Source organism: Polyodon spathula, chromosome 5 (assembly GCF_017654505.1).
Source record: "Polyodon spathula isolate WHYD16114869_AA chromosome 5, ASM1765450v1, whole genome shotgun sequence".
NCBI classification, from domain to species: domain Eukaryota; kingdom Metazoa; phylum Chordata; class Actinopteri; order Acipenseriformes; family Polyodontidae; genus Polyodon; species Polyodon spathula.
In genome coordinates this window covers 51545415-51561152 of record NC_054538.1, presented here as the reverse complement: position 1 = coordinate 51561152, position 15738 = coordinate 51545415, and positions in this window count along the sequence as shown.

The window sequence follows — 15738 nt, the reverse complement described above, 5'->3', positions numbered from 1 at the left end:
GGATTATAACCAGACATCCTGATGGGATGTATTTTTTAAAAATTTTATACACCCGCTGTAACGTGTTAGACAGAAAGTTGGTTCCATGATAAGTCAAGCTCTCCTCGGGGATCCCTACTCTATCCATAGTCCGCATTAATTCTGCTGCTATTGCAGCAACACTAGTGGACCTCAATGGAACTACCTCTGGGCATCGCATTGCATAATGTTCCATCACTGATATATGCGTATACCCGGAACATTGGTTACACATTTGTCCTGTTGCTGGTATGGCAATGGGGCCGAGGTAGCAGCTTTACCCCTGCTGTGAAAATACAAAATCTTATAGTGATTAAAGAAATAGAAAACAGTATACAAGTGAACAAACACAAAATAAATGAATAATAAAGTGCTAATGCACACCTGCAACACAGTCTCCAAAAGAGATGCTAGGGTAGAGTTGTCCAATCACAGTGGAGTTATTCCACTCCAGGTTTAAAAGATAACATGACTTTATGATCTGGATAGAGGTTTACTTGGTTAAATTAATCAATATAGAACAGGGTTGGAACAAAAACAAGGACTAGAACATTGGCAACTGACCATAATCCCCTAATCCCACAGACATGCTAGCAGGGCAATGTGAGAAAGCTCACACAGTACCTACTACCCGTGTTATATCACGTAAGACATGCTTAAACAAATATTTAGTCAGCATCTTGTCTTGTGCAGCCAGTAAAACCATTAGTTCTATTAGTTTTTTTTTCAGAGTGGTGAAGATTTAAACAAGTGAATTATAAAATGGGCCTTGCCTTACTGCACATTTTATCTAAAGTAAAATTAATTCATATTTTATTGTAACAACATGTATACAGGCTAACTGTATGATTTACAATGTAATAAGTGACATTGAAATATAGAGCACAACTACAGTACTAGAAAACGGCAGCTCAGAACTATTTTAAATTGTACATTGAGAGAAATTAGGGTTTGTATGCTTGAGGTTCTAAGAACTTCCATTATTTTCATGCATCTTAATTAAATGTATCTCTAATGAGGGATAGAAAGGATTTTTTTTCCAAAAGCCCTGAACGATAGTTAAATTCCCAGGTGGATTCAGGCTTCTACTTGATAGTCTTGGGCCGCCCTAATCAGCCTATAATGGAGCTAATGGCTGTATGTCATCCTTGGAGATCTACATTTCCTGGTGTTGTTTATTGTGGTCAATGCAAGAAGAATTCAGTCAGACAGGGCTTGTTAGTCAGAGGAGGGAAGAGACAAAGAAAGAAAGAGAATACATTGGTTTTGGGAACATCTCTTGTGATTTTATAACTAGAAATGGAGACTCCTGGTAAGTACACAAAAAGAGCAGTGGCTGGTTTTTTTGTACTGGTGATTATTAGTTGAATTTATTAATTTCACAATTCATATGTAAGTTACAATATGACAACCTTTTCTTTTTAATGTGTTTTAAGTCTAAATTGTTTTGAGACGTGTAACCTCCACCAATTTAAAATATGCTGTACTAAAAATAGAATATGTTTTATGGCATTAAATCGAAAATGCTTTACAAATCTGTTTCAATATAATTTGTAATAATGGTAAGCTTTCAAAGAAGTAACTCTTTAATAACTAGCAGATATTTAGGCTTGCAGTCTTATTATTTCTTATTTAACATTGTACCTCTCTACCAGCAAAACTGCATTACCTGTTGTCTACACATGCTTGATGTTTAATAAGAACTACTGAGTGAAATAATTACAATTACATAAATGATATACGTTGTATATAGCATTATGTTAATTTATTTTACACAAAATCATTATTAACTTCAAATTAAATATTTAGTCCTGAGCTGCCATCTGGAAGAAATTCACTACGAGCATTCTGTTTTAGAATTACACTGCTTAGAATAGGGCAGATATATAAGTAAGAATATGAGCTTTGAGTACTAATCATTTGAAAATGTTACTTAAACGAGTCATTCACATTAATGGGTCATGCAATCACAATCACAAATGATTGTACACTGCAGTGTGTTGGTTTAGAAATGAATTCTGTATTGGATTTTGTATCTAACACACAATCACTGAGGACATTTGTAATGCATTTAAACAAAATAGGAATAATCTGCTTTTTATACAGTACAAAGTGAATGTAAATATTGTCTAATTCTCTGAAAAGCCTTTCAAAAAGCACTTAACTCGAGCTCATCCTTCAATCTGAAAGGGTCACTTACCATCTGCTTGCCTACAATACATACACAAAGCTGTTAACATATTTCAAAGTTTTTAGGTTGGTTGTTTTGGTAAGAGAATGTTGAATGCTGCAGAAAAGGTGTGCAGAGGTTTTGCTTGAGCCTGGCTGATACCACTGAAATGCTTTGGTACATTATTGTGATACTGTACTGTATTATCTGGTGTTGTATGTTTGTAGATGATCTAGTGCAAAAGGAAGCAATGTTCTGGATTTGGAAATGTGTATTTGATTTACCCAGGATTATGTTATTTACAACGCGTACAGTCAATCAAAGTTTGAGGTTAATAAAACTCGATTGAAGGATATGGGTCAAATACACATGATTTTATAAGCTGTGGCTTGTGTGCAAAGCCATTTATTGAGGTAATAACACAAATACACAGGGCTGGAAATAAGACTGCCATTGCATAGCAGTTTTATACATTCCTGGTTTTACTATTAATTAAATAAAGCACACCTGAGTTTGTTACCTACACACTTTGTCCAACCAACTCATATTAAAACCTGGAATAGGTGAAACTGCAATGCAGTAGGTATCTTATTTTCATACCAGATACATAATGAATTCTAGGCCTCTACTATCACAACCCTAAGAGGTTACTATTAGAACAAAAGCTGAAATTGGGTAATTATCAGATTATTATTATTATTATTATTATTATTATTATTATTATTTTATTATTATTTTACTGCCATTAATTAGGCTGAATCACAGAGCAGAAACCCAGTACTCACTCAGAAAGCAATACTCATACAAGGTCTCATACTCAGATGATGTCACCAGAAGTGGATGGGGCTAAAACCAGACATGTCTTAAAATGCATCTCTGGCCCAGATGAATGAGACAAACCTGGTTTATATTTAAACAGTTATGTATTAATGAGCATTTTTAATTTTTTTTTAATATTTCATTTTTTTATCTTAAAAGAATTAACAGTATATTCATTTAAAATGCCACAAACGCAAATATAAACTACATATTTAGTTATTTTGGGGACTCTTGTGAGAACCCAGTACAATCAGAAAGCTCATACAAGGTCTCATACTCAGATGATGTCACCAGAAGTGGATGGGGCTAAAACCAGACATGTCTTAAAATGCATCTCTGGCCCAGATGAATGAGACAAACCTGGTTTATATTTAAACATCCCTTCTGTATTGAATGAGCATTTTTAATTTTTTTTTAATATTTCATTTTTTTATCTTAAAAGAATGCTAACAGTATATTCATTTAAAATGCCACAAACGCAAATATAAACTACCTGGCATTTTGATGTAATAAGTTTTGAAAACTTAAAATGTTTTTTATATATATATATATATCATATATATTATATATATATATATATTATATATATATATATCAACACACCATACTGTGCTTCAATATGAAGTTGTCTTGTGCATAAAAAAGCAGTTGAAAAAAAAACTGCACAAAGAGAACTTGCATACATAACAAAAAAGACTCCATCCCTCCAATAAAAAAAACAAGAATGCCAATATAAAGCACCATTACCAACGTTTCAAAGTCCTGTATTTATTTTTGTATTATTTATTTGGTAGTTATTTTGGGGACTCTTGTGATTGGGGTGTGTGTTTGTGTGCAGTACATTGTAAAGCATGATGAGAAGACAACAAATCTGCAAAACATTATTTGAGTGTTATTTAGGGATTTTAGGGATTTATTGTGATTGAGAGGTGCTTGTTACAAAAAAGAAAATATTATTTTTCTAATGGCTAATGTCTGCTTATTGTATCTGCAACCTTAAAATACACAAACACACACATTTTACAAAAAACTTTAGAAAGTGATAGTCGATGCATCGCTGATGAAAAAACAACACATACAACTTGTGAAACATAGCTATTTTTCATCAGGTGACAATATATTTTTACAGCAACATGACCACACACACCTAAAGCGATAATGACGCGATGCGACAGGTTTGAAAACTGCCAGAGTTATAAAACTATTCAAAATTGCTGTTAACAAAAATATGATCAGAACTGGTACATATTCGACAACATGCTGTGGAAATAATGTCGGTCTTCTCTGATGGTATTTCAACATATATGGCAATAAATCATACACACCCGGCTTATCCAGTTCCTTCGAAATGGACTCCTATATCTTTAATCTTTATCTCTAGAATTGCGATGATCTTTGACATAAAGCTCTGGGTAGTTTTCAACTGCAAGTATTATTTTTTCCGCCGTCATTTTGGATACTACTTCACCCTGGTGGACACCGTGCATTGAAGCTGTTCTCTGATTGGTCAATTTCCCAAAGAAAATGCAAAAATAAGATTCAATCTATTAATTTCATGTCGCTCCCACGCCGCCTGTTGTTACCTGTGACAACACCTGTGATGTGAAATACACTTTCAAATATCAAAAGTATAGGCTCATTCATTTTGTCGCATTGTTGTCCATTTTTGCTTGTCGCATCATGTCTGGTGTGTAGCGGCCTTAAGTTTTGTCTGTATGTATACCTGTAACAGTACTATTAGAACAAAATTAAATGGTACACCTGATCTCACACACCTCCTTGAAAAGGATTAGATTTATTTGGTTTAACTAAAACAAGGACAGTATGATTGAATTTAAAGAAACTACCACACGAGAAAGAAAAAAAAAAAAAAAAACACACACAAAATGGCTGCTCTTGTGAGACAAAGAAAAGATTCCAAAAACTACAAAAACCTCTGAAATCTAAAAACACCTTTAAATAAATGATGCACAAGATGTGTTTTTCTTCTTTTTTGTGTTTTATTATATAACACAATTATTTGCATGGTCAAGCACATGCCAAAACTGAAGGACTTGCCTTGAAAAAGGCCAAGTTACCCAATATGAACTCCAAAATTATTGTTATTATTTTCTAAAGATGTTTTAAAAACATGTAATATATATATTCAATTATATATATATTATTATATATATATATATATAATATATCATATTATATAGGATATATATAAAATTTTTTTGTTGTTAGGAAATCCATCTTTCAAAGTTTAAGTAATATATCTCTGAAAAGAGTTTGATTCTGAGGTGAACGTTTCATCTGCCTGACCTCTCCACTCACAAAATACAGAATGACAGGGACTGTATCACAATGTTCCCTCCTCCTTACCCCTTGAATTGGCTTTCTGTCTGTAGACTTGAGTCACTGCCTTATTAGAGCCAGGAGCTTAGGTGTGTGTGTGTGGCAGCTTATTGTTATGAATACTTGTTGTGTTTGGACTCGGGCACATCCCTAGTAATTTATATCAGGGATTTTACAACAGATTTACACACACTTCCACTGTACTCATTTGTATGCAATGTCTTTAGCTAAAGTGTTAGAAATCAAACATTAAAAATCTATTTTTTTCTTCGAATATAAACATTTAAAAACAAAGGTTAGTAGTAGATATTTGCTAAATAATAAAAATATGAAAAAGAAAATGTATGAAAGAAAATATTTACTATGCCATCAGGATTTAAATGCCAGTTAAGTATTGAATAACACAATTTTCTTGTCTTTTGGTTTAAGCTTAATGTTAATTTGGAAACCTAAGTTCTGGCGTGAGGATACAGTTAAAAGATCACAGTCACAAAACAACCAATGCTACTTTATAGGATTTGCGAATTAAGCTAGACTTTACCCTGATGCTTGCATTACATTATACAATGCTGGAAGGTTTACAGCTTTGTATAATGTAATGCAAGCATTAGTTCTGTTCACACTTTTAAATCTCTGTGCAATTTGCTATTATTAAATGCCCTACTTTTCAAATTAGAAATTACGCAGGCAGGGAAATGTCACTTAGGCTGCCAATTTACTACCTAATCCCAAGACGTGTAATGTTGATAATAAGAGATCAGTTTACATGTTCAGTTGGTTGAGAAATACCTAAACAATCTCCCCAAATACAATTTGCACTTGCAATAACACTGTATCAAGTGACACTTATTTGCACTGTTAATAGGGCTAGTGTTTATTTTTTCACCTCAGGGTGAAATTAGCTTTAAATTATCTATATAAGCTACAGTGGTTTAATGCTCAGTAAAAAAAAATGGAACCAGTACAAAAAAAAAAAAAAAAAAGATTTTGCCCATATTTGCTAACCCTAGAACCTAGTAGAGATATGGTGAGTAGCCCTTAATTACTGTTTTGCTTTTTTGAGTTGCCAGTATGGGATTTGAGTGACTGCAGATTAGATATTGTTGTCAGCTAATACAATATGCAAGGCTTTCACAACTTACGTTGGAGTAGCATGTTTTGTTAGACAGAACAGACCAAAGCAATCTGATTTGGCAAAACAGTTCCACTGTCCCATTCTGGACTGGGATCAGTTTGTTTCATTTGCTGTTACAGGTTTAGGATATACTTTGTATTCTCAGACAATACGTGTCCATGGCCAATTTTATTTGAATACTCTGAAAAAGAGGAGCCTGGTGGCACTGCAAGCTCACTCATTAGCTACTGATTATTATCCATTAATAATAAGTAGCTAATGAGTGAGCTTGCAGTTAATTATATATATATATATATTATATATATATATATATATCATAATATATATATATATTAGTATATATATATATATATAGATAAACTGAATATTAACATTGACGAAATTCAAAGTAATGTAACGACCTTACATTTCGCGTCATAACGTTCAATTGCAAAATTAATCTATTTTAATTGAAAACATGTGAAATGGACACACATTTATATTTATCTATGTTCTATATGTAATATATATATATATCTATATATATATATATATAATATTATATATATAATATATAATATATATATATATATATATATAATATATATATATATATATATATATATATATATATATATATATATATATATATACATATATATATATATATATATATATATATATATATATATATATATATATATATATATATATATATATATATATATATAATATAATTTCTAAAAATATTGAATGTTTGAAAATTCCATTTATATAAGGGAATACAATTTGAAACTAAATGGTTAAGGTAAATATATTCCTGTATAATAAATAATATTTAAGTTCTAACTGACATCCACTATAGGTTTACAAGTTAATAAAGAACTGATGTGCAAATATAATTTCAGTGCAAATGGATGTTTAAAAAATGGTTATCAGTCAGTTTTGCCTGATGCATTTTGTTCAAAATAAGGTTCTTCGTTTTATCATATGGCATTAACAATGTCCAGCTGGCAGCATGAAATTACTGCTTTCTACTTTACAAACCAAAAGGGAAGCTTCAGAATGCTGCACTGTATCCTGTAAACACAACGTTCAAAACCTCTCAGTAGATTCAGCAGGTTCAGACTGTCTTTTTTTTGTGTCATTGCACTGTGTTTTTTTTTTTTAACTCCTTTTTATTTCTTTTTTTTTTTTAAGTTTAAAAACACCTATTTTTATTATTTTATATTTAATTTAAGCTGCTGTTTTTTTACAAAACAGTTAAACATGCACTAGAATCTTCCATGATTGTCACATTGATGTCATGTAACGTGTGGCCATTAGAGGGCCATGCACTCACCAGATGTTTCGACCGATTTAGTATAGGTGACATGGATTTGTCACATAACACAGGTTTGCTAATGACTTCTGTTAAGGATTTTTTTTTCTTCTGCTCAATAAACGTACAATCTGTGAGCACTGTAATAGATCACAAACTGTCATGCATTTTAATCAAGTAGTAGGATTATTCTTCTAAAAGATTTCCCCCTAGACTAACCGAACATGTCTCTCATTTGAAGTGGTATTTCTTTTACAGTACTGATTCAGGTTGTGTCTGAGTTAATACATGCCTGAGTTAATACATAATATATTGATATTAGTAGAACAACAAAAACAGGGTATAATACTTTTTGTCATTTTACATACATAAATGATATCATGGAGGTACTTTGAAGTTAATGCAAAACCTATGCTATTACTGCACATGATCCTCAGTGTCTCAGCATTAGAACAGGGAAAAATCCTTGCAGGTGTGTCATGAATTTTGTCCAGTGTAATATGGCAGGGAAGGGGTTAAGTTTTCTCTGCCAAAAGACATGTGAGAACGCACATTTGGGTGTTTAATTGTTTTATTATTAGTTATTCTCTGCACCTGCTGTTAATTGTAAATTAGAGCCAAGTGCAGGGTATTTAAAGAGTGCAGCCAGTGTGCTCGAGGTTGTAGTGTGAAGAGCCCGATTGTGAGTGTGTGCAACCGTCAAAAAGCAAGTGCTGTGTTAAACCTGTGTGGTTTGCGCTGTTTTATGACTGGTAAACAGCTTAGCCATCTTGCGTGGTAGTCAGGGACCTGTTATTGTACAGTCAGAGCTCCAAAACAGAGCTAGCTGTTATTTTCTGTTTGTGTTTATTAAAAGTGTGCAGCAAACTCTATAGAATTCCATTTCTGTGTCCTGGGTGTACAGTCTTAAAGGGGCAACGAACTGTAAGAGTTGCAGGCTCAGTTACACCAGCTTCACACTGCCAGGTAACAGCAAATGTTAATTTTCCACTGTGATGTTGCCATTAGGGTCCTGGATCTTATAAAAGCATCTTTGGGTATTCACAGCAAAAGCCTGTTGACTTCCAGCTGCTGGCTTTTCTTTGTCCTCTTTGCACCTTTGTTAGCCAAGCGCCAGTCGATCGCCCAGACTAAGGATAGTACCTTTGATACATTTGTTGTATTCTTAAGCTTGGTGATTTTTTTTCTTTAAAAAATTGTGATATACAATGAGAGACTTGACATACTGTAGGCATTGTAAAATGGCGTCCTTTAAAATACATTTTAACATAACAGCCGCCAGCAAAGCCTATAGTTTTGTGAGCCTTGCAACTATACAAGAATGTGAAATTCAAGATTAACATCATCCACCCTGGTGTTCTAACAAAGGTCTAGATTTAAGCAGTCCCACCACTGAAATAATACATTTCTTGTACTAATTAATGCCTACTGTTATATTACTATAATTTCATGTCTCCACACTTATCTCTGCAGAATATTAAACCAATATGGACTGGAGTTGAGGCATGTAGTGGAAAACTATTGTCCCGAGGGCCTAACAGGATTATAGTGTATGAGGCTAAGAGCTATTTTGTCCCCTGCAGGACACTATCAACACAAGGGGACAATTGAGTTTTTTCAAGTCACCACAGCATGGCCATACTGGCTGTCAAAACAACCATTGCGGTTTAATACAAAACAGTATCTTCCACACCAAAATGTAATGTATTTGCAACCACAGCGCGCACTTCTCGCCTCCAGTCACAGGAATTAGAAAGACATAATGAGAAGTGCCAGATACTTGGTATTTTGGACCTCTACCGTGCACTGCCGGTGGACGAGCACACTTTGACATGATTTGCTGTGCAACAACCATTCTAGTTTGTTTTTTTTTTCTTTTAAGGAAACGTAAATGAAAAAAATATTAATTTCCAATAGTTTGTTTAAAAAGACAGTACCGTGGCAGTGTGCCCCGTCCATATGTAGATTTTGTGTTGTTGCATGTGGTGTGTTAATGTTGGTGTATGGCTATTGGTACATGGGATATAAATTGGTCTGTGTAGCACGAGTGATTAAAATATATAGTTGTATTTAGGCACAGGGATTACCTAATCACTTCACACTTGTTTGTTTAGTGTTCATTCCTGTTGGTTAGTGTCTGTTCGTTTTTACTTGTCCATTTTGGCCAATGTGCCATTTTCTTTTATAAAGTTTTTTTGTCTGTTTAAACTTTATTTGCAATAAACCGGCGCAAGCAAGCACCTTCACCATTACATTCGCAGTGCTGAGTGTTTCTTCCAGGTCTGATGTCACCTGTCAGGCCAGCTTGCCACAAGTACTTATATATGGGGTGCCATGTGTTTAATAAAAAAAAAAAACTTAACTAGATTTAAAATTTAGCTAAAAATATTTAACTGGTCAGCTAAATCTGGAGTTTGTATGCAGACGAGCTCTGCCCGCTTTGTGCTTTCACACAATTTGATTGGCTCTTGTAATGCGAGTCAGGAAATATGCAATTTTCAGCATCATAACAGCCAATCAAATCATGTGAAAGCACACATTTTAATACAAGATTAAAGTTAAATCTGGAAAAAAAGACTTGTTGAAATATTAACTTTTTACACATGGCACCCAGTACTAATATGAATTATTATATATATATATATATATATATATATATATATATATATATATATATATATATATATATACAGTATTTCTATCTTTGTATATAAACGTTTAACTTCTTTCATTAAATATTTTCGCAATTAAAACAACGCATATGACATAATTGTTTTACCACACTTACCACTTTTTATCTATAGACTTTGATATTTTCATCATGTTCCAAAATTCCCCACCCTGGTCTGTCAAGATAATCTCTGGTGCGCCATGGTGGTATAACAGGGGTGCAAGAAGCTCTTTGATAGGAATAGCCTCCACTTTGTGAAGAAATCAGTAGCCATCAAGCAGTAATGGTCTCCTCCCTTCGATGACTGGAATGGTCCAATGAGATCAACACCTAAACCTACAATTAAAATGATATCAATGATTAAGGAGGTCATAAAGCTCTGTATCAATACAGTACAATTGTACAAATAGGAATGAGACAGAATTTTTCCTGTATACACTACTACCCAACCTCGTCTCATTGATGCTCCCTCCCATTTCTTGATCCATCTCTTTTTTGTTTTTCTAGGATAAAAAATTCTGCTTGTAAGTAGAAAATATCAGCAATCATTTCCCCTTTCCTTATTTCTGCCATGTTTACATGGCCGGGCTACCATTAATTTCACCAAGTCTTGGCCCAGAATTATTGGGTGTGGCAGCCATTCTGCCACCCCTACTACCAGGTGGCGTTTTATTTGTCCCACCAATTAAATATACTTTTAAAATGGGGTATGTCGCTGTGTCTCCATGGATAAACAAACACTAAACATTTGTATCACAGTCCTTTAGCAGTTCTCTCGGCCACATCCCCTTTTGTACCTTCAGCCACCCCCCTTGGTTAGCAAGTGCAATCGTTTTTCCTCCAATCTGTGATTGCCACATCGCTTCCCTTCCGGGGCGATGACTTGGTGTACTGTGGCTCCGCCCCCTTCCTGGATGACCAAATTCCGACTGACCCTGGAATGAACTGCCAAACCATCCAATCCAGGGCACACTGTTCCCGTTACACAGCGCCCTTACAGGTCAGGAGGGAGATTTATAACCTAGGTACATTCTTTCTCTGTACAGTATATTAAACAGGTGAATGAAAAGAAGTGTGCTGATCCAAAAACAAAATTGAAACACTTAAGGCAATTGTAGCAGGGCGAATTTATTTTTAGAACGGGGTTTCCTCCTCCACCCTTGTGTTACTTTGTATTTGTTTGTTTTATGATTTATTGTATTAGATTTGTTTAAATGACGATGTAGCCGCGTTGCTTTGTTATTGTATTTATGACAGTGAGAGCCGTGTGTTTTGTTTTTAAAACCTTGTGCAGAAGGTGGCCATCTCCCAAATTAAGTGATTCATTTGTTGCTAATCCAGAGATGGTCACCTGCATAAATACCTGCAGCTCTCTGCACTCAAGGTGGGGTGTTCGAGAGGGGGAACGAGAGCAAGGAGCGAGAGAAATTTTAAAAAATACTAAAGCTCAGTGAAGGCAGTTGCCCAGCCTGACCTTGGTTTTAGTTATAATTTTGTGTTTGTGATTTGTTTTATTTAAAACCATTATTTTCGTGCTGTGAGCAGTGTTTATTTTTGTTAAAATATTTTATTTATTTTTGTATTTAATAAACGACGCACACCAGGCCATTAAACTGCAGTTACCTGACCTGAGTGTGCTTCCTCAGTCTGGCCTGACGTCACCACAACGCCATTTCCTGTCACAGCAATTTACAGTGACAGCCAGGTAAGCCTATGCTGCCTTTCCTTTATGATGATATGCAATGTGTTATTAGAGGACTAAAGATTTGTTAGATCTGATGTTCTTAAAGAAGGCACAATGGTTGTTAAGCTTATGAAACTGGATCCAGTGAAAAAGGAAAATTACTGCAATTTCAAAAAGGTAGAAGTGGGCTTTGTGGCAGACAGTGTTTTTTAACAACCAAAAAAGTCAATGAACTTAAAGTGCTTGGATTTAAAATGGAATGCACAACTGTGCTGGCTAAGATTGTGGAGCAATCAATGCAGAAATCACAGATCAAATATGCTCTTGTGAGAATCATGTCTGCCCTAGATCCAAGGCTTATGTCCTCTGCTTGAGATTAGTGCTGTGAAAATGTGAAAAAAAATGTTGAAGCCATTGTGGCAGAATTTGTTTACGCCACCGCTACGCACAGAGACTCCAGTCCAGTTTATGTGCCTGGGTTTTTATATCCTTCCCCCAGGTCAGCAAAAGCACACTCAAAAATAATAATAATAAACAATAAGGAAGCCGGGGTACACAACGATGTGTAACCCGACAACAGAGTGAAACAGGGTTGCAGTCCCAAACAATAAATAAACAAATGAAAACAATCCGTCTTCCTCTTGTAATCCGGGCCACAGGAAAAACGCGCGCTCAGATGAACCCAGCACTTCCGGGTAGTCGCTCCTCCGACGTATTTCCTGGAGCGTCCCGTTAGTGCTCTAGGATATAAAAAAGAGATGGGTTAGCAGGTGCCCACAATAAAAATGAACAGTCTTTCGCTTCCTTGCACATTTCTTTCTTTCTCTCTCTCTCGGTATCTTGCCAGAAGGAACAGAACTGTGGGCCATGCCCCCATTTGTACTCTCCGTCCCGTCCCGATTAGTCAGCGAGGGCAACCACCGTCAACCAATCCCTGATTGCCACCGCGCTTCCCGACCGCGGCTCCGCCCCCTTTCCAGGTGGCAGACTTCCACCTCCCCTGGGGGTGACTGCTCCTCCTCTCTACCGTCCTCACCGGTCAGGAGGGAGATCTAAAACAAGAATCCATTCTCTCTTTGTCACAGCCATCTATTGGCTTCTAGTCAGGTTTTAGCTCATTACCGTATTTACATGCGATTTTCAAACATTTAGATACTGTCTATACAGTCATTTGGGCGTTAAGTTAAAGTTTGCACCAACAGCATGTAGAGCATGTCTACAAAAAGGGAATATTCTGTACAAGACAAGAGCACAATGGCAGATCTACTATTAGAACTGGAGTGTGTTCGAGCTGCTCGGAGGAGAGCAAGAGGACAAATTATGAAGTACAGAGAAAGGGTATGTTGTCTTCGATTTGGTGTATTTAGACATCCCTGAGGAAGAAGTAGTCAGACACTTCAAACTCAACACAGAAGCTATGTTAGATCTGTGTGAAATACTTGGACCAGATTTGGAAAGTCCAACAATGTGGACATGTGTTACCTACAGCAGTAAAGGTAACAGCTGCATTTAGATTTTATGCCTCTGGGGGATTTCAGAGACTGATCAGAGATATATGCTGTGTGAATCAGTTGACAATATCAAAAATCATTACCAAAGTCAATGATGCCTTGCTGAATACATATGTTTCTCAAAAAATCCAGCTCGGCAACATGTCAGTTCTATACAAAGGCAGGATTCCCACACATACTGGGGAGCTATAGACTGCACGCGTTGCATTACATGGCCCTTCAATCAACGGGATTTCTTACATTAAGCATAAGAATTTCCACTCCATCAATGTCTAGAAGGCGTGCGATGCAGATCTGAAAATAACAGATGTGGTGGTGAAATATCCAGGGTCGTACCATGACTCGTACATTTTGACCAGGTCAGGTGTGGGGCAATACATGGACTCTGGAGAAGTGTCTGGGTGCTGGCTCATTGGTAGGTCTACAGCAGCATGTGTTTCTTTTTCTGATCATTAATTTAGGGCCTGAGTGCGACTATCATATGATTCTTTTTATTTAATTGTTGTGATACACAGGTGACAGTGGATATCCCCTGAAACCATGGCTGATTACCCCAGAGATGAATCCCACAATCCCTAGTGAGGTCTTTAATGACTGTAATCATTGAGCTTTGTAGTTCTTTCAGGTCAGAAAGATTCATGTTGATGTTGGACTGAATCTCATTCTGATGCTGCTGTTGATACACAAGATCACTGTTTTATCTATACTGGCTAATGATGTGGAAAAGGATGTTAAATGTGTGGTCAACATAGTTTTTCATTGTATGTGGTGCTCTAACAGATATGTCTCAATGTTCTCTTCATCAGGAATGGGTCTCTGTGGGGTGGCTATTTCTTGAATGTCAGTTGGAGGGGGTGACACGTGATTTTCTGGGGGGTCGTCATCCTCGTGGGATTCCGGTCTGGTGGTGGTTTCTGTAAATACGGTTTCTAATCCCAAAATATGAATTTTTTTATGTTACAGACATAAATGTGGCGCAGGCGATATCATGTTTAAAATTATCATTCAATGTTATAACCGTGCCATTGTGAAAGAAGCTTAAACGCTGAAAAAATCACGCACTCCGTTGCTTCCAGTGGATGGAATAAAGGAATAAAGGGCCACCTTGCACATTTGGATTTGGTTGACGTCTTACTGCAGTCTCTGAAAATAGATGGGTATTTGCCCACGATAACACGTTCACAGTTGTATTAGATTTGCATTATATTACTTAAAATAGTGATAGTACATTAAACCTAAGTGGACATTGGATTTGGCATTTTCATTCGCAATAACTACACTTTTTACACATTAAATTTTTCCACGAAATTTACAAGGTTCCAAACTCTTGCGTTCTCACCCAATTGAACCGATAGTTTCACATTTGCTGATAGCTCTGACTACACATCTGTGTATTCATGGGTATACACACCATATCAAATAAAACTGATTTTTTACTTTTAATTTATTAAGGTGGATTGCCTAAACCAAGACGTGTAAATCAAATTTAATGGGTTAGTTGTAGCCTATTCTGTGAAATCGACCTAATCGCAAGACCTGTAAAATATGTATTTGTGTACAAACTTATTGTTAGTGGCACAGATACAGTAATAGGAGAACATGCATTGATTAATTTAATTTGGGACTTTTAACTTACCACTTTGATTTTGCATATCAGCAAATGTGTCTACTCCAGCAATCCCTTCCAAATTGATGAGCGGAATAGTGCTGAGGGCTTTTTCCTTGAGAGGGGTCAAAGGTAATGTCTGAGCGGGTCCACCGCCCGTTTTATTTATTTATTTATTTATTTATTTATTTATTTATGTATTTATTTAGTCATTGTTCCTATTTGACTTGACTTAGCTTCTGCATTTTGCCTGATTTCTTTGCCTTCTCTCTTTTTTTTTTTATTTCTTCTGTGTTTCGTTTAGTGGGAAAAATCGCATTTACTTTAAGTAGAACTGATTCCCATTGTCTGTTAGTAATATTAAAATCTGTCCCGCTTGTTTTGATGTAATCATTTAATCTACCATTACTTCACTTTCCTCTTTAGAGAAATTAATGGTTTCCTGCATCTGCCTGTTTTATAAGATGTCTAGACGAAACACGTC